The sequence below is a fragment of the Hetaerina americana genome, unplaced genomic scaffold (assembly GCF_022747635.1).
Source record: "Hetaerina americana unplaced genomic scaffold, ioHetAmer1.1.p SCAF_2, whole genome shotgun sequence".
Lineage (NCBI taxonomy): Eukaryota > Metazoa > Arthropoda > Insecta > Odonata > Calopterygidae > Hetaerina > Hetaerina americana.
In genome coordinates, this window is record NW_027286763.1 from 39,741,145 (window position 1) to 39,761,763 (window position 20,619).

At 38.4% G+C, this 20,619-nt stretch overlaps 1 protein-coding gene across 2 annotated transcripts in view; it reads left to right on the forward strand.

Annotated features, from left to right (window-relative positions):
• LOC139687950 (leucine-rich repeat neuronal protein 1-like) overlaps window positions 1-20,619 on the forward strand; it is a 778,766-nt gene that overhangs the window by 627,423 nt on the left and 130,724 nt on the right. For both annotated transcript variants that reach the window (XM_071585318.1, XM_071585319.1), the window contains one exon: window positions 1,250-1,296. The gene's annotated coding sequence lies outside the window, so the exon portion shown is untranslated. The remainder of the gene's footprint in view (window positions 1-1,249; window positions 1,297-20,619) is intronic.

Below are 20,619 nucleotides of genomic sequence, written 5' to 3' on the forward strand. Positions count from 1 at the left end.
GAAGACATTTATGAAGATAAGACAATTAATAGGTTTAAAAAATTTAGGTGGCACACTCGAAAGCACTTTGCCAAAACGTTCGTATAGAGTAGGCGCTTTATGAATCAGGGACTTGAAGCATTGAAAAAGTGGACCAGCGAATAATAGAAGCTCTTGTATTTTGTATTATTTAGTACCCTGCCAGCCACCGCTAGGTGTGTGGGAGGGGCTGAATACGCGTCAGACTTATTTTGCCCCCAATATTTTTATCCCTACAGCCGTTGGAAAATGTTATCCTGATTCCTTATCGTTCGTGGAAAAATGATATCTTCATATTAATGTCAAATCTAACTGTTCTACACCTAATCTCTCTAATTTTACTAATATGATCTCGCCTACCGTAGTACGTTTGAAATTTACTTTGAAACGGCACAGCAGGAGAATGCTGAATATTAAATGGACTAAGTTAAGAACTAGGACGCATGTAGAAGAGCAAAAGAGGAAATGACCAGATCGAGAACTCAGTGGCAGAGGAACCAGATGGCTCGGACATACACAGAGGCACGACGGATTATTTATAAAAATAATAGAAGGGAAAATCTGCCAAAGGTAGACAAAGAGACGAATATATAGAAAACGTGACTATTGACGCAGAACAGAAAAACCATCAGGGAGTGGCGAAACACCGCTTAAAGAACAATGGAGAGCTGCAATAGAAAAATCTTAAAATGATAGGCAAGTCTTAAAAGCTAAAAATGACGATGAAACTATTATTTGATATAATATCATATTTGAATATTTGAAAAAAATTCAAATAGCCTTGTATTTCTCATTTAATCATATTTTTAAATTAATAAATAAGATCCCTGGATTAATTTTGAAATGATGGACATTTTTCTGCATGGAAGAACACGAGTTTTTTTACTGGTGTAATACTTATGAAACAACTAAATGATAGAGCAAAAGGATTATTTACTGTGAGTAAAAGTTTTCTTGGATGGATGTTTGACAAAGAATACACATATACGGGTATATCAATATTGAATTTAAAGGGATGAAAGGGGTTCGCAGTTACGTAGACAAATTCATTATGCACCTGTGAGTGGCGAGTTAAATTGACTTTTTTTAATTCACTGGGCAAGTCCTGCAAACAGTTACACAAGCAATTTGAAACAACCTTTCCCTTTGATTTTAGCTAACATTAAAAAAAGATAGTTTCCTTCCTGGTTTTTTTCCCTCTGGCAATCAATTATCCCGTTTCTTTTTGCAGGCCTACTCCCAAGGGCAGTCATCAAGAAGCAGAGGTGGAACACAAGGGTGAGAAAACAAAGCATATTGAGTAAGCCATAATATTAAAGTATACGCGTGTGTTGTGGGAAAAGGTCTTCGGAGATTCAGAGATGGGCGGCCAGACGGGGGCAAGGTGGCTGAAAAGAGGGATAGATCTAGATAGATAGATAGCCTTCTACACCACCGCCCACCCCGCCAACGACTCCTGTCCTTATCACGGTACCTCGCCCTAATCTTCTCATTCACAACCTCAACCTACACCCACACAACTCTCATTTCAGTAAAAGTGCCTCTGGCAATGGGGGAAACCCCATCCCTCCTCCCTCCTCTATTGCGACCCTACGTTAAAACCATGCCTCTACTCAACTCTCGTCTTTATCCGGTAATGACTAACTGATGCTAATCAATATTTAAGCATGCAAACGGTGGAGGAAAGGGACGTTGGTGGGAGAGAATGGCTGAGAAAAGGAGGAATAGAAAGGAAGAAGGTAGTGAAGGAAGATTGGGAGGATAGAAATTGGGATGCTCAGTTGGGATAGGGTTAAGTGGGTGGGGTGGTTGTACTATTTGAGGCCACCGAGCGCCGTAGGAAGGGCGAAAGCCGGAGGTGGGATAAAATAGAATGCGGGAGGGAGCAGAGGGTTGACGGGAGTCGTGCGGGATCTCGATTAAGAGGGTGGAGATGCGAGAGAAGATTTGGGAGGCCAGATCACTCACTCATGCAGTTGCCAGGTACCTGTTACTCGCAGTCGGAGATATACGAAATCACAGCGCAGTCCCCTTATCTTCCTTAATGCAGTTTCGATAATGTATGACAATACGAGTAGAAAGGAAAGAGCCTACCATTTCCCCAAATTCTTTTAAAATAATCATTTTCGTCGTGTTTATCGGAATTCATGTGAATTTTTTAACATTGCGCTGGGAATATTAATCCCTCCCAACTTCTAAACGCGATGATTAGAGCGCATCTCATCTCTCATCAAGGCCTCATTTTTCAAGGAATGAGTCCGGAATTGGTGCTGGCTTGTGATGGTGACGATTCAACCCCGTCACAGTCGACTTCAGTGATATATAAGATGTGCTCATTTTTTTTAAGTTTAGCTTAAATTTAGTTTAAATTGTCTCTATGAGATGTTGTTATTCCCAATGTTTCATCCTTATTCAAATTCGCTATAACTATTTATTATGAAATGTGCGTTTTTACTTCCAATGATCCATCATTGATAAAAGAACCTAATAATTACGATTAGAAGCTCTCTTTTGATTTCCTATCAAAAAAAATCAAAGTTGTAATCTAGGCGGATGTGCTTATCTATGCATCCAGCTTGATGCGATTTATCAAGCAGTAGTGGTTAAATTGTTCATGTTAATTTCTTTTCGTAAATAAGGAAATCACGTTAATACGTCTGTCATCTTTGACATATTACTTATCTGCAAAAACGAGTAATTTGAAATGATTGAAACTGTTCTTAATATTAAAAAGATTTTCTTAGACTAATTAGTATACATGGATCAGTCATTTAGTCATTTTGAAGATAAATTGTTATGCATATTCCATAATCCTTTAGCCATAACTGCGGGGAAGGAAGAGAGAAATGACTTTGAACTTACGTTGTAAAATATCAAAATCATAGAATATTCCACCAGCGCAGAAATTTTCACGAATATTCTCCTTGCTATATCCATACTAAAAAGAAAGACTCGTACTTTTCCACAGATTTCCTAATACTTCCACGAAGTGAAGCCTGAAACAATAGAATATATTCTCCTTGCTCTCTGATCTATCCTATTTTGGAATGAAAGCTATAAATGTTTCAAAAATGAAATTTCTTAAGCGGCCATAATCCTAGAAAAAAAATAGGTTGTTTTATCACGTTACAAGGAGGCCTGCAGTCGAATACCTGGAATAAGGGAGGGTTGGGCGTTTGAACGTGAATTGCGGACGGGTTGGATATTTACGGGAGGAACTGGAGAGCGTTCCCGAGGGGAGAGGGAGCGGAGGTTGCCCTCTCCCGAGATGATGGTCGGTCTCTTTCCCTACCGCCAACCCTTGCCTCCCATTTCCCTTCACTCTCCCCCCACTTCACCCCAACAAATCTCCCCTCCCGCCTCCCTAGCCTCCAGCCAGGCCGTGGAAACATATAATGTGATCAGTACCTGAATAATAGAGGCGTGAGCACCCAACTCCTCCCACACACACCCCTTCTCCTCATTCCAAATCAACCAAGCAACCACCCTCACTTCCATACCCTCCCTTTCCCTCTGCCCCACCTCGCCCAGGGCAATGCATGAGCGGGCAGTGGGGAATGAGCCTGCAGGCTTTATTTATTATGGAGGATGATTTGCCTTTTGCAGATTTTAATTTTTACATTCGCGAGCCCCTTCCGAGATGAGGTTGGAGGGTTAGGATGGGTGGCGGGAGCGGCATGCACGTCGTGGGGGTGAGAGTGTGGATTGGTTCGACGTGGGGGAATTCGAGCAAACATTTGACGGGAAAATTGAAAGGCATGTGCTATGATGAGTCATTTTTCGGAAGAGTGAGAGGTGGGGGTGAGCGTTTTTGGCACCTCTTTCGTCAGGTACGGAAAACAGAGGAATTGAACAAACAGCGAAAAAATCGAGCAAATACAACGCCGCTTCCATTTGAATTACCAAGTAAAATAAGTTATGTTAACATCCCTTTGACCCTTGGATTTACACTCGGAAATCGGAACATCGGTAATGGCGGAATCGAGGATAAGAGCTATCGCTCCCCGTTTCTCTTAGAATCTAAAAACCTTGGTAGCTTTATGTACATAAATCCAGTGCCTTAAAAATACGATTATTTTGGGTAATAGCATTATCATTCTAAATAAGTATTGACTGGATCAACTGTTTTTCACTTAAACTATCCGCAACAAAATTCAGAGATATTCTTGCTTCATCATTGTTAATGTTTAGGCGTAATGAATTGTGCCCATTGGATCAGCATTTATGGTACTAATAATTATGTTGATAGTTTTATAATTATGAAAACTTCAATCTCGGGTAGCAGGAGCTATAAGAGTATATTACGTTTTTACGAAACACTTTTTTTCTCGGCAAAATGGCACTTTTCAAATGACAACTTTTCCTCGATTCTAAGGTGTTATTAATTCAGTAAAATGATACGCATCCTTGTTCTAGTGGATGGTAGACCAGAAACGTATTGAAGAATGTTATAAATTGTTTCAGAGCCATGGGATGAATTCAAACGATGACGTTCCCTATTTTTTTTATAACCTGAGAACCAGTATGAATTTTAACAAAATTTTCATTGACTGTAATTTCTCTCGTTGTTCGTACGATGATAATGAAATGCGGGTTGGTTTAATGCGTGGTAGCGGTTTGTGGAAAAAAGAGTTAACGTTTTCTTTAAGCAGTTTCTTGGATGATGTTGTTTTCATTTATTATTAATAAATATTTATTTTTTAGGTTCATTTTTTTCCGTTCGTTTTGTATTTTAGCACAACCCCAGTCATATTGTCAAAGAGGAATTATTGTATGTTATAGAGCTACGTTACACTGGGAGTTTCTATTTAAAGAGAGAGATAATGCCTGAGGAAATGTTCAGCCTATATTCGCGGAATGTGTTGATATTATTTCTACTTCCAGTATTCAATGCAACCTTATTCTCCCAGCATTACTTTTTATGATAATGTGATTTGAAGCTTTATATTTGATTTCTGCATCTCTAAAGCAAAATATTTCTTTCTTTTAAATTATCTGGTTGTCTTTTTAGTATACAAGCGACAGATACTGTGAACATTGTACTACTGGAGAAAATAATATTAAATGGGTTAAAGAATTTTATTTTGATGATCGAACTGCAAACCGTGAACTTTGCAAAAGTAGCAGGTATATTTCATTAGTAAGGATGCCTCCATATGCTATGCAAAAGGGTTAATTCCTTGGTTTTTTCCAGGAATATATTCGGAAAATTTTCTGTTGAGATTTGTGTCAGGCTCTTAGAGAATATACGTATTTCCTCATTACGATAAGTCAGTTAAAATGTAAAGAGTCAATAAGAACTGGAAGTTAATTACTTACAGTTTCATTTAAGTTTTGAGAATACTCTTTGAGGAGAATGTTTCAGATATTAGATAATGGAATTCACTTTGTACCCAATGGCAAAATATTCTGAGGTATTACATTATCATGCAAAGAGACAATTTCTATCATCCAGAACAGGGATGGTAAACTTTATGGCGATTTGGTGTCAACATTTATGTACGTAATAGGAGTATATATTTGACTCGCGTGCCAGCCCACCCAGAGATCATTGTGGAATTGTTCGTAGCTGCGCGTTAATAAGTACGCCATCCCCGATCTAGATGATTACAAGTAGCTAATTAATATTTTAAATCATAATTTTATAGCGTTTGTAAATCATAAAAAATGTGACCGTTTCTGCATCAGTCCATAAAAGATTTGGATAATAAAAAATGCTGAAATCTTTGGAGGATAAGTAGTCATGCAAAAGGGAGCGCATGATAGTAATGAATATATTTTACAATTTAAATGATCATATGTACATTACTCTTTCCTGGCATTGCTTAGAAATTTTTATGTAATCTAAATTTGTTCAATAAAATGCAATGTATAATCTTTAATTATGCGGAAATGGGGTAAATTTAAAAATAATAAAATACGTAGAAACTTTCAAATTTCTCTATTTTCTTCCATAATTTGCAATGTTTCTATTGATTTTTCGCATTCTGCGTGGTCAAATGCCTTTTCAAAATCCACGGAGAACAAAAGAAATCCTGAATTTATTCGATGTTTCTTTCTAATAAATTTCTTATTACTGCAATGGTATCACGAGTCCCTCTCCGCTATCAAAACCCAAAATGATCTTTGCCTAAGTAGTTGTTTACATTATTTTGTAAACCTCTATTGAAGATTCCTAGAAGTACATTTGTTGCTTGTATGCAAAGCTTACCATCTATATTTCTCACATTGCATCTACAATACACTGTCATGCGCTCTGGATTAAAATATCACTAATAAAATCTGGCCATATTTCATTCTCATAAATAATTAATGTAAGTTCTTTAAGTTCAAAGAATCTCTTCCCACCATTTTTCCCTAAACATTTAATAATTCTGTGGGTATATCACCATTTCATAATAATTTTTTCGACTTCATCTATATGAGCACCTTTTCCATCTCGCTATAATACTGTTCGTGGTCCTAGGCAATCCACGTTGACGTCGCATTCCCTTTTTATTTATATACTTGCCGGCATAATATTTCAAACATAAAGCTTTTCTATACATCCTTTGCTCCGCCCCTAAATCTCTTCTGCCTCTAACAATAGATGATCGGTCTTATTTCCTTTGGTAGGTTGTTTTTTCTCTTGCTTTATACTGAAGATTATAATACCTCCTACATATTGCATAACTTTTCATCCTCTGAAATTTCTCCTAATCAACAAACTGATTTTACCATAGTATTACCTTAGTTATATTAGTTTCTTTCTTAGGTTTATCGTTCAGCCATCTGTTCATTCTTTTCTACATTTAATTTTTCGTTGTTTTTCTTCTTTTATTAATCCTCTTTCGGTTCATTTATTCTTATATTCTTTATAATTTATGTTGTTTCCTTTTATGCACTTTAGAATTGTATTTTTATGAGACGTAAAAATAAAATATCTCGTTATGAATATCTTCAGAATGGTTTTATTGTTTGCCTTATCATATTGCTAGCCTCAGTCTATGGCATTGTTAAGGAATGGAGTGAGAGTTCATGGTTATTTCCTTTGGTAACTTCTTTAAGTGCGCTATGGCGCCTTAACATTAACATATAGTGGCTCATAAATTATCTTCCTCCTCTTGAAATTGATGCATACAACTCGTTCCAAATTAGTATATTCTGGAGTAGGCCGAGAGAGATTTATTTCGTTGAAAACGTCAGCGGTGGTTGAATTGGTTGAAAATGGTTTAATTACAGAAAAAATGAATCGGTGAATTTTTTTGTCGATTAGTGGGTGTTAAGTTATGGCTCTTTTTTTCTTTGTTAGAATAATAGAAAGGACACATGAGAAATAATATAAAAAAGGTTTGAGCTGCTGGCAGTTTACGTGGGTGAACTAAAAGTTAAGCCTCTTGAAACCAATAATAGAAATGATAGGTGTAATGGGTGCAGCAGGAATAAGAGAGGGATGCACCGCGAGTAAAATATTTTTCTGAAAACGGTCTTTGAGGACGTCGGAAGTAAGTAACATAAAAAGAATACCCAGAGTAAAAAATGATGTAAGGGAGAATTGAAGTAATATTTATTTATTCTGGATCTTTCCTGACTCTTCATTTTTTTGGGGTATTAATTTTGGATGAAGAAACCAGTGATACTAAGAGAACATGCCTAAGGTTGATTTTACATTTTTGGTTACATATTTAAATGATTAAGAGCCAAACTGAATTGCCCAAGAGGCATTCTTATTATGCCTAATATACTTTACCTAGCCTATCCAATTCATGTCTATGTAAAATTATTTCCACACCTATGCATACTTTGAAATGGTAGAATCAATTTTTAAAATAATAATAATACAATAGATAACCGTCATGTTGGTATTTTCTATTGAATTTTAATTTATTGATATGCTATGGAAATTTAAAAGAAATAATTTACTAGTAGTTACATGTATTGCAGAAAGCTTTCAGCATAGATTTCTCCATTTGGTTATATTTATAAATGAAAGGATCGAGTTATCACGGTGACTTGTGTATTTATATTCTACTCTATAGGTCCTAGGTTCGAATGCTAAAACCAGAATTTTCCATTAGTATCTAAATCCTTACTTAGTTGCTATGTGAAGAGCACTTCAATACGCTATGCATCGAACAACATTTTTAATTATGGACCACCTGGAGTGTTTCGGCAATAGTTTATTTTAGGAGAAAGGAACCTTTCCGTCGGGTTTTTCTACCATATCGGACTTGAAATTTACCAAGAATAAACCTCTACAAAGCGGCTTATTTTGATCACAATATAAAAGAGATACCCCTATTAACACGTACCTCTACGAGCATACGTAGACTTAGTTTCCTGGTTCACATCGATGGTGTAGTCGACAGATAAAATTTTCAGCCAAAAAGTTCACAAAGATCGAATTTTTCATTTTATAATCCAGCATTCTTCTTTTCCAATCATTTAATTTTTCGTTTTCCAGGCAATTGAATGTTATATAACTCATTTCCAAAAATTTTAATGCATATATATCTTTCAGGAAAATAGTGTACAATAGAAGTTACTTTAGTCATTTCACAGGGATGTTTCTGAAACGTTGTGACCTTAGTTATATATGGAAGGGTAATATGCCTGTGAATCGGTCTAAAGCGAATAATTCTACGGTTGCGTGACGAAAGCATAATTTACTTTAATAATGCACAGAGAATATGCATCTCTAAGTAAAAACCTAATTTCTTTGCGATTTTTTTTAAGGATAAGAATTAATTATTTATTTCCCTACCCAATGCTGTTTTTAAACAAGGATGAAATTATTTCCTTTAATGATAAGAATTTCAAATTGTTAGGATTAGGCTAAAATTAATAGTCCTGCCATATAGACGATGTTATTAGAATGAAAGTATAAATAACCACAATGAAAGCTCGTTGATATAATTATCTACATGAGGAATGAAAAAGAAACATTCGGTACGCAGTTAATTCACATAAAAAAATGTTGCCTCGTCGAATTCTGTGCAGCAAAGAGTGCGTAAACTTTGTGGAGAGTTTTCAACTCCGAGTCCTAAGGTGGGTTAAGAGTTATCAAGCCACGGAAATGGGATTTCCAGCATTCAAATCGAATGGAAATGTGAAAGATACGCGGTGACGGTTGGAAGGTTGTTATCCGACGAGGAGGAAAGGAAGGGAGGGTGTGGGGGGGTTGAGGTGGGTCCGTAGTCGAGGGAGAGGGAATTGGGAGGCGACGGTGGGAGGTGCACGTGGGGGAGTGGACGAGATGTGCCCTTGGCGATTCTCAGACTCAGAGGAGGGGTCGAGAGAGCCAGGGCTTCCACATACCCATGGGAATCCCCGTTTTAATGCAAGTGTCAGTCAGGGTTACGGGAAACGGGAGAGAGTGAAGGAGCGGATGAAAGTGGCTGTTCAAGGTGAAAAGAAATGCGGAGGAAGGAATATGCATGCACGTAATTGGTCAGTGGGTTCCCACTCGCGAACCGGATGCGTGCGTAAGTGCCCAGTTACAGACGTATTTCTCTGCAAGTGTCGTAAGTTTCGCCATGGCCGGGAATAAACTAGTACATCTTACTGTTAGGCTGAAAAAATCGGATGTAGATGGGCATGGTAAATTTAATTTCTATTTACTCGTGGTTCATCGCTACACATTATAGGGATACAAATTTCTTTTACTTTCAGTTTAAAATGAAATGTTTTCCCTGCTTATTCCAATTTATTGTCCCCACGAAGTCCGGCAATTCACTTTTAGCAGCAAAATTTATGATTGTTCACAGTGAAACACAATGATTTTTTTTTCAGGGTGAGCATCTTCTTATACCTACTTTAGCCTAGGCAACTCTTGTTAATAACCTTCCTTTGGGTGCTTATAATGAGGCACCTCAAGTTACCGTAATCACCACGGTTCAAATAAAAGTCAAATATTTAATGATTCTCTGTCGATGTTTTTCTCTCGATAGCTTAACTGGCTAAAGCACTCGACCGGATATTGAGGGATCTGGGTTCGAATCCCAGTCAAGGCGAATGATTTTTACACTCTGAAATTTTTGCATTGAAATTCACATTAGCGGATGGCTCCGTTAAAAGTTACTGTTGCGGCATCTCCCGCAGTTTCTTTGGAAAATTTTCAAGGTGTAAACAGCATAATTGTTTAAAGTTGGCTTTAACCTCGTGGACAGTGGCGCGTCGCGCACGAATACGAATGCCTGTGACATTATATGTACGGTATTTTGTCACAACATCCTGTTCCTTTAAAACCCCCAAATTTCAGAGTTTAAGAGGACGCCTCGAACCCTTGTATATTACATTGAAGAAAATTACGAAACCCCGAGCACAAGGTTGAGGAAAACCCACGAAGGCGGAAATCAAACCTGCGACATCTTGGTTGGCAAGTGAGAATGTTCCTTTCATTGAATATTCCTCATTGGTTTATAAAAATGAATATCTTAAAGATGTGTGGCTTAAGCGATAGAAGCATATTCCGTATATAAGCAGTTCTTCACACATTTTCAGAGTATGCTGAACGAGAAAATAATGACAAATAACATTTATCCCTGCAAAACCTAATTAAATGCCATGATGACCCTTCAATGCTGATTTGAATCAAGGGATACGATTCGGACATGCATGTGCATCTTCTATCAAGGTAAACGACGCAGGATAGATTTTTTTGGAGTGTGTCGGAAAATGCAGACTGAAGGAATTTTTTTTAAAGGAATTCCCTTCACCACTAATTTGTAGATGATTTGCGTTAAATTTGTATGCAGATACAAATTTCCCGTTTCAATCTGAAAGTGTGAACCGGTCTGGCGTAGCCAGGAAAAATTTGTGACACTCGTGAATTCCAATAGAAGGCGGAGGGTGACAGGAAACGGCGGGTTAAGATTTTTGAGCGGATGGCGTTCAAACGAAATCAAATAATAATAGGAAGGCTGGGCGTAAAAATATGAATGTGTGCGGCACGCACTTAGGTTTTCGGGGGGTGGATAAAAGATGGAAGAAGCTGTCTGGAGGTAAATGTCACAGCGAGCATTCAATGGAGAAGTATTCACGGGGAAAGGTAACTGAGTTGCGGTTGCCGGAATACGAGGCGGACGGTGATTTGCTCTTGGGGAGGCCGAGGGTGGGGTGCGTGGATGGTGGATAGAAGCAAGGAAGCCTTCGCCAGGTTGAAGGATGTAGCGTTAGGCGCTTAGCATACGCCAGAAGGATGAAGATAAATATCCCCAGTGGGAAAACCTCACCACTTACAATGGAAACTAATTACCGTACCCGTGGCCTGAGTGACGGCAAGTCCAATTGCCTCTTGCTTGGAAATCTACCTAACGTGCCCGATGTGTTCTGCGTTTGCCTATCCGGTCGCTTTTCCTCACAGGTATTGTTTTCTCTTGCCCTGCCCTAATGAGCTCATAGTGTCCCAGGCTAAAAAATTAAATCACTGTGTTTTGTAAGGAAAAAAAACATCCTGAAAATGGCGCTAGAAAAGGTACACAAAAAGCGTGAGCTGGGCACTAATTTATCGTGTACGATCATGAATATAGTTTTGGGAAACGATATTTTTTTGAGATCCCACTTATCTTCCAAATGGATCCCCGGAATATTTCATAAATGTGCGCTAGGTTATCAACTTTTAAGTGCTCCGCAAATTTATGTTAATTTATTTAATGAATATTCTATAGAAAAAATATGGCTTTGGTAAAACATGTGCCGGATATTATATGATAATGAAACCAGTTATATATTTTTTTTACGTTCGATTTATTCTGGTTGATTGCACAAATTTTTCAACTACTAGCACGCTTCAATTAGGGACAATGGCTTGTATCAATTAATCTGATATATATATATATATATATATATATATATATATATATATATATATATATATATATATATATACATATACATACATATATACACATACATATATATGCGTGTATGTATATATGGAGGAATGTGTGTGTATAAAAATACAAATATGACGTTAGCATTATAATATATACCAAACGCCCATAAACGACACTCACCGACGAAAATGTGCGAAAAGTTCGCGATGTACTGAACTCTGATCGTCGTCTTAGTGTTCGGATGATAGCAGAGCAGTGTAATGTGCCAAAAACAATAGTGCACGAGATTAAAAACATCTGGCGAGCGAACAAAAACATCTGGCGGCTGCATCACGACAATGCGACGTCTCACACCGCGCTTGTCGTGTCGGACTTCTTGGCCAAGCACGGCGTGGCAACGCTGCCGCACCCGCCCTACAGCCCGGACTTGGCACCACCGGGCTTCTTTCTGTTCCCGAAGATAAAGAGGAGTTTGAAAGGAACGCGATACGGGACTTTGGACGCCGTCAAAGAGGCCGTGACGACGTGTCTTCGAGAGGTTCCCGATGATGCCTTCGCGGGAGCGTTCCAGGAATGGGAACGCCGCTGGAACAAGTGTATCGACTCAAAAGGGTCCTATTTTGAGGAATATTAGCTTAAGATATGTAAAAGTGTAATAAATTTTTTTTCCTGAGCTCAGTAAACTTATTTTCCGGACGAACCCTGTATCCCTGTCTAACCTGACATTACATTCTCTACATCAACACAAGGTATCATAGTTGATCATAAATACACAGCTGATGATCCAAGCTGTCGAATAGTGGATATTTATTACTTAGTGAATTTCATTCTATATCATGGACAGAGCACTCAGTTCTACTTCTCGCTATGGAATATTTAGTATATTACATTCTTTCATTTTCGACATTCTTAATAAAATTCTTAATTTTTACTCGATTTCCATTTTGCACCCAAGGATAATAAACATATGGTCCAAACCAAAGATTAAAAAAAGATCATTAGTCGTAACATCAATTACCAGTCTTCTTAAGAGTTACATTTACGTTTTATTTTAAGATAATACTTGAATTGAAAGTACGAAAAAATAGAAGGAATATTTGCGGAAATGGGTATTCAACTGTGAAAGTGCATTTCAATGTTTTCTGAGAGTGCATTTCACTGTCATTAATGCATGGAGTACAAATGCAAAGGGATATGACGTTAACCTAATCTCCTTTTCCTATAACCATTCAGATTTTGAGTTGAAAGTAGGTGTTAAATAAACTAGAAGAAAAATTAAAATATTTTACCATTTACATGAACACATATTGTTCAATAAGTATTATTTAATCCGTTCTTCCCTCCTACTTCTCCTCCTTCCCTCCTACAGATCATAAGTGTAAAAATACTTCCTTGAACGGGAGGGGAACACCGGATCTATCGGCTTGCCGGGCCGATGCTCTAACCACTTGAGCTATCGAGGAAACGTAATTCATATTGAAATCTGTGGAGGGTTTGCGCAACCAAGTGCCCCGATTCTTTGACCAAGAGATAAACATATATACTAATACACGTATGTTAACCATTAGTAGTGAGCAAAGTAGAGGAACAACAATCTGCACACTAAAACAGCAGGATTAGTACCGAGTGTATGGACGTTAAGCCACCAAGATGGTTAGATGGTGGTTCTAGCCCTGCCCACCACCATTTTAGGCCGAAACGTAAGTTGCTTGATGGCCAGTCCTTGTATATAGGAAGTAACCCAACAAATTCCAAAGAAACTACGAGAGATCCCGCAACAGTAACTTTAAACGGAGTTATCCGCTAATGTGAATTGTAACCCTAACAAATTTTATAGTATAATATGATCTCCCTGAGATATGATGACCCTGAGATTGGACTACGATTTCTGTGACCTATTGTTCATGTAACTGCTCATGATCAATCAATTCCACCATCTTTGTTAACTTACTTGCTATTAATATTGACAGAGTGAGTCTAAAATTTGATTTTTAATACGTCTCAATAGTGCAATGTCTTTTATGCTGTTTAAGAGGTTCCAAAATGGTGTATTGAAATAATGGTTTGAAGGCATATTTCTTTTTCCCTCTTGGGTGTTATAATGCTGTCAACAAGAAGTAAGTTAAGAATTGGGTGAGAAGTATCTGCATAAATAAAAATGAGGCTATCTCCATCACACATTAACATGACATAGGAAAATATTTTGCGCATATTGATTCGTATTGAATATGTGCATATTTTAATAATTGGCGCTCGGGACTTGTCAAAGGGGTTGCATGGTTTTCCGATTGTTTTTCGTGCCTGTCGTATGGCTTTGTTGGATATGACCATCAAACCGTTCCTTCTCCGTTCCCGTATTTCTTAAATACGCCTGAATAAAATTTCTTACCCAAAAACCCCTTGAATGAAACTTGAAAATTCTCGGCTGATGTTTTAATGGAATCTTTTGACGCTCTCTTCAACCCTTCGGCACTGCCTTGGCAATGCCTTTTTGTCTAGTGTTTAATATTCTCCGTCCACCTGAAAAGATATTCCCATTTCCACGGCGTCAAACCCAGGCTTTGAAAAAAATTCAGGCTCTTCGGGATTGAGGCGAAGGATAAGGACGTCGGCGCGGCGAAAGCAGGGAGGAAGTGTGGTTTGGGAATGTGGGGAGATGGGGATTGGAAAAGGAGGGAGGCGAGGGAGAGGAAATTGAAATGGGGAAGGGTATACTGCTGGTGAACTCACACACCCTTGTGAAGGAAGAACTGACGTGGGATCACGTGCAGACGAATAGTACCCAATGTCTCTCATCGCTTCCCGGATTCTAGAAAGATCTCAACGTCTTGACTCGCGAACGTTCCCCCATAGGTGGAGACATGCCTGCCTCTTCACCCAAATTTCGAAGTACATATTTCAGGTTTGAACGACCTTATTTCCTTTCCCAAACCTATATTGAATTCATACAAGCCTGAAAAAGTGCTACGAATTAATTAAGCGTGGCGGAGAACGAAGGAAAACCAATCTTAAGGTATGCGACACCGTTAAAAGTTACCCTCAGCATATTGAGATTTATTTTTCAGGGCATTTTTACTTCCCGTACTTCTATATAGTTTCTTTTGAGTAATGTCTCTTCACTTCTACGGAAATATCTAGCTCAAATTAATTGATATCACCATGGTATTTTGGATTTGCGAATTCTATAGCGATTAAGTAATTACATTTTTGTCGACGCAGATGATCACTTTTTGGTGTATGGACTGAAAGTATTTAATTCAATAACAATTTTAAAGTGGTGTTTTTAATAAGAAGCCGGTATAAAAATTTCAAAGCAAATCTTGATAAAAACTGCCAAATATATATCTACATATTTCCTGAGTTAAATGAGTCATAATTTATTCCTTAATTATATTACTGCTTTTCGAAAATTTAGAAATTTTCCCGGTAAAAACAGAAATTTGAACGTGGCGTGATTTTTTTCACAATGACTGCCTGTCACTCCTCCGTGAAATGCGTTTTCGTTGCTTTCGAGTTGATTTCATCCCTGTTTGAATGGCCTACATTTTCAATATGAGTTCTCACTCGTTTATCCACAGTCCCGGGTGCAGCCCATCTCGGACATCTCGCGATGAGGAAAGCGTGAGGGGAATGGGAGGTCGGAATTAAGTCAAATAAATGAGCAAAGTCTGAATGGGCGAAAAGATGAACGGGGAATGGCCGTGAATGGGCTCAGAACCGCTGAATAATTGCCCACGGGATGAAGAGGCGAAGTCTAGGGCATCATAGTAAATCATAGGCCAGTGCAAACGTACCCGTTTGTCCATTTGTGCGTGTGTGCGCATGTGTTTGGTGCGCCCCGACGAATGGACTCGGACGGGTTAAAAGGGAGTAGTGGGTGGGCGGACGGGCGGGTGGGAGGGAGGGAAGGTGGGCGGGCTGGGTGGGGTGGGGATGGCGGCATTATTTGTGGCGCGGCGTGTTTTGTGCCGGGGTCCGTGTTATGTGCCCGGGCCCCTCCCCCTTCCAATCTCCGAGAGAGCGAGCAGTCGTAAGGACGTGTGAAGAAAAGACTCCTCTGCTCCGGACGTCCAAGGAGGGGATAAGGGTGATAACCGAGCCCCGGGGACTTTATTTATTCTCCCTCTCTTTCCATCCCACGGAAACCCACATGCCCAAAAGTCCCGACTCAACGGCCGTACCCCAACCTCCGCACCCTTTGGAGGGGAATGGCCGGGGAGATGGGGGAGGGAAGGAGAGAGGGATGTGGGCGAGGAGAGAGAGAGAGTATATTTGAGTCGGTGCAGGGTTTGTGCGGAGTCTGAGAATCTTTAGGCGACGGGTTGTGCGACTCGAAGGGGAAGGGGAGGACAGGGATCGGGAGAAAGAATTTGATGTGGAGGGGGTGACGACGTTATACGCGGAGATATCGGCTGGGAAATAAGAATAGGCGCCCTTTTCTTTTTCCGGGAGTGGACTTGGCGTGTTCGTGGTTCGGGAAGGGGGAGGATTGGGGGATTTGGGAGGGATGGGAGAATTGGGAAGGTAGTAGCGGGCGGGGTGAGGTGGACGAGGCGGTTAGTTTCGTCCGAGAGAGGCAGGGAGTGGAGGTGCCGGAGTTGAGGTCTTTTTTGGTGCACTAGAAAACGATGGAGCGGGGTTAAGGGCCGGCTGGTAAAGCGAAGACTGGATGAGACGGATCCCTTCCCCTTTCCTCTGCTCATATTTATTTATTTCCGTTCTCCTTATCTCATAGATTATTCTCTCACCCCTTTTCTCTCAACTTTTCGCTGAGGAGGACGAAGATGAAGGCAGAGACGCCATGGCCACGAGGCCTCGTAGCTTCTATGCCTTTTGGCGGTAAGCGTAAAACTGGCTTTTAGTTCAACGTGTTTCTGTGAGACTATTCTCACCAAAAGTGATAAAAAATACTGAAGACATTGGTCTTAGTATTTTTTTTATTTCGATGGATTTAAACTAAGAATTATAATTCAATAAATATAAAAAATGATGATCCTTAACTTATTGGTATGAAAATATTGACAAAAGTGTGATTATGATATAGCACCCTAACTTCAAATACCTGGGAAGAACGTTTCAATGGTTACTATCGAGGAAAACTATGATTACCCGTAAATAATATAAATGCAATATTTTTCGCTCAAGTAATGGCAGATGTGAATTTAAAGCAGTGTCTTTACGATGATAACCAATAGGCCTTTGCATTATAATCAGCAAGAACTAATACTCTGAATGAGAGGAAAGTTTAAGAACATGTAAAACAATACTAATACTCTGAATTTAATACTTTAAATGAAAGGAAAGTTTAAGATGTAAAAAAATAGTTTTGCTTTAAGTACGCAAAATATTGCTAATCTATTAAATTTAAATGTTTTCAGGTCGAACAAATTTAAAAGTCAAGCGTTTCAATAGAATGATTTTTATTCTAAGCTTTGAGGAAACAAAGATAGGTAATAACACCACAAATGGATATGATATTTTGATCTATATTTTGAAAACAAACTTTTTAGTGATTTTGTAAGAATTGCATTGATTTTAAACACTAAGTAGATGTAAATCATCAAAATAATGCTTCAAAGACGAGAAAATGACGTAGTCATTGCTGGTTTTGGGAAATTATTTGTATTAGCACATTTCCCGATAGTTAAGTAACAAACAAAGTAACGATTGGTTTGATCGACAAACCGGGGTATATAGCATCAATTCCAAGTAAGGTTTTCAGAATTTAATGCAAGGGTTTATAAGGATTTCTTGTTTCTTATAGGAATTATATTATGAAAAAATAATTCGGGTAAGGAGTATATTGATGATGCGTCTTCATAAATGATTGTGATAAGACGTTTGTGCATTAATAATTTAGCTTTGAAAATAGGGAATCAGCTCTAAAGAAACGTAGTTGCTCTTCAATATTCGAAAAATAAAGTTAGCTGTCTGAAGTCAAATAAATTACGACAAAGATATGGTTTTCAATTTTTAAGAATAATTGCTACAAGTCCTTTAACCTTATATTTACGAGCAAACTTAAATTGTACAGGGTTCGTCCGGAAAATAAGTGTACTGAGCTCAGGAAAAAAAATGTATTACACTTTTACATATCTTAAGCTAATATTCCTCAAAATAGGACCCTTGTGAGTCGATACACTTGTTCCAGCGGCGTTCCCATTCCTGGAACGCTCCCGCGAAGGCATCATCGGGAACCTCTCGAAGATTCGTCGTCGACCTCTTCTCTGCCCTCCACGAACATCTTGTGCCACCGAAAGATCATGTTTCTGGATATGGCTGACTCCCCGTAAGCCTGGTTAATCATACCGACAGTTTCGGTAGACGATTTCCCAAACTTTACCGCAAATTTGATGGAATAACGCTGCTCCAAAAACGCGTTCCGTGACGTGGGTCGAGCGTGGAGGTTCGCGTTAACAGAGCTCCTCACTACACCACAGCTCAGAGCCGACTGCCTTTTTCAGCGTCGCTTGCCAACATACCCCCCTCCAATCGCAGCCCGTCAGAGCGGTGCTGGGCGCGCCTGGAGCGGCGGGAAAAAATCAGTACACTTATTTTCCGGACGAACCCTGTATAATACTGTCTGCGCTAGCAGAGAACTACAGGACGTCTTTATACTTTTAGGAAATCTTTGGAGTATTTTTATCTCAAGTAATCACAAGATATAGAATATTGGTACAATTCTTTTACAGTGAAAAAAATTAATTAATAAATCAGTTAAACAAAGTGTCCCCTTAACTAGTAGAGCAGCACACTACGTCTATTTAAAATATTTCAATGCTAGCAGGAAATTGTTCACATTTCCTCAAAGGCGATTAATAATTCTTTCTGGGTTATATTTTGGAGGAGCGTGAAGAAGGAACAGTTGGAAAAAAATCACATCTCTACTGAAGAAGGATTTAGAAAGGATTAATAAAAAATTGGAAATAAGGAGCTTTTCCACGGATGGATTCCCGTATGTTGAGGGTCGATGTATTGATAGAAGGGAAGAAGCGTAGGGAAAAAATAAATATTCTTCTACATTGTCTGTCATGCCGTCATGCGTCACTGGATTTATGCAACCATGATAAATGGAATTTTTGAACTCACTAATTGCTTTATTAATTCTTTTTTTAGATTTCGTCATTGGAACAGACATTGATTTATAGGGTGCGCCTTGAGTTGACAAAAGGGATAATTCGCGCAAAGAGGATTCCCTAAATTCCCTTTACAGCAAACAAAGAAAGGACGAAATCCGCTCCTCAATCACTGGAAGGTGCGCCCGTTTTGGCAGTTCAAATAATGCAGCATACTATGAAATAATCCTTATTTAATGTGACGCGCTAAGGAATCTGAAGATATGTTATACCATGACTTGAATCATAATTCCATAATGCATAAAAAAATTATAATGATAAATTTTCATTTGCTTTCTCTTCATTGAAGCGTTTGGGCAACACATATTAAGTGTAGTACAAAGAATCAGTCAGGGATTTTACTGGCACGGCAGTTCATGACATTTGATGCCTATATTTTTTGGACGATGAAGGCATAACTTTACTAAATCCGTTAAACCATATTGCTACTGCTGTCATTCAGGTATTATTTTGTTCAAAGTTATTTCAAAATGTGATATATCCTATACATCACTGTTAATTTTGTCTCTAACCACTTGAGCACGTAATTTACACTAAATTCTGCGGGGGGTTCTACAGCTAAACACCTCCCTAGCGCCATCTCTTGGCCAAAGAATTAGGGAACTTGGTTGCCCAAAACCCCCCGCAGATTTCAGTGTAAAATATGTTTCCTCGATAACTCAAGTGGTTAGAGCAATAGCTCGGCTAGTCGAAAGATCTGGTGTTTAAGTCCCGGTTAATGAAATAACTTTGCACTTGTGATCCGCTCGAATCCGCCTTCCCCAAGTCTCCCGTGTTCGTCCTTTGTATGTGTTCCTATCTCTTTTGCTTGGATCTATTTCCATGTGAATAAATGTATATATATATATATATATATATATATATATATATATATATATACATACATATATAAACGGGAGGTTCGCTTTTGGTCCTTTCACTGCATTTACCATTAAAGTTAATCCCAAAATGTTTTTCTCTCATCACTAATTAGTCAAAGTCCGCACTCTTTTTTCTTAACTAAATCCTATCCTTGTGTTTAAACTGACAGAATCTTTAGTGATACTAGAGACACATGTTGCCTTTAAGTGATATTATTCGTTTATTACACATTTACTACTCAAAACTATCTGAACAATTTTAATTCTTAGTAGAATTTATAGTAGCAATAAAGTGTACGAGAGTATTTCCTTGAAATAAATAAATTATCCTGGTAAAAGAACAAACCACGTAGCTATCATTTAAAGTGATAAATTCAACATCTAGGCTTAAGCTATGTAAATTATCGTTCCATGCCATAACTTTATAACAGGCCATGGCTTGTATTTTCACCTAGGCCCAATTGCCTAGTCTTAGCACATTTTAAAAGAAAAATAATAACAGTGTATAAAAATTTTTATCACTGGTCGGTTAAATTTTCTCTTTATGAAAAACTAGGCTCATTTATTATTGTGTGTGGATCGTTCAATAATGGCTCAGAAAATCCCAGTGATGGTGTTCGTAGAATTGAAAAAGGCTATCTTTTAGTAAGTTACGTCTCTCGCTAGACTGTAAAGTTGCAGCTATATTCATTGCGTACTTTACTTCCCTAGCCGGTTGAAGCAACAAAATTTTGTTTATTTAGATTGCTTGAAAAAATTAGATTCTTTTGCTGATTAAACACTTTTATT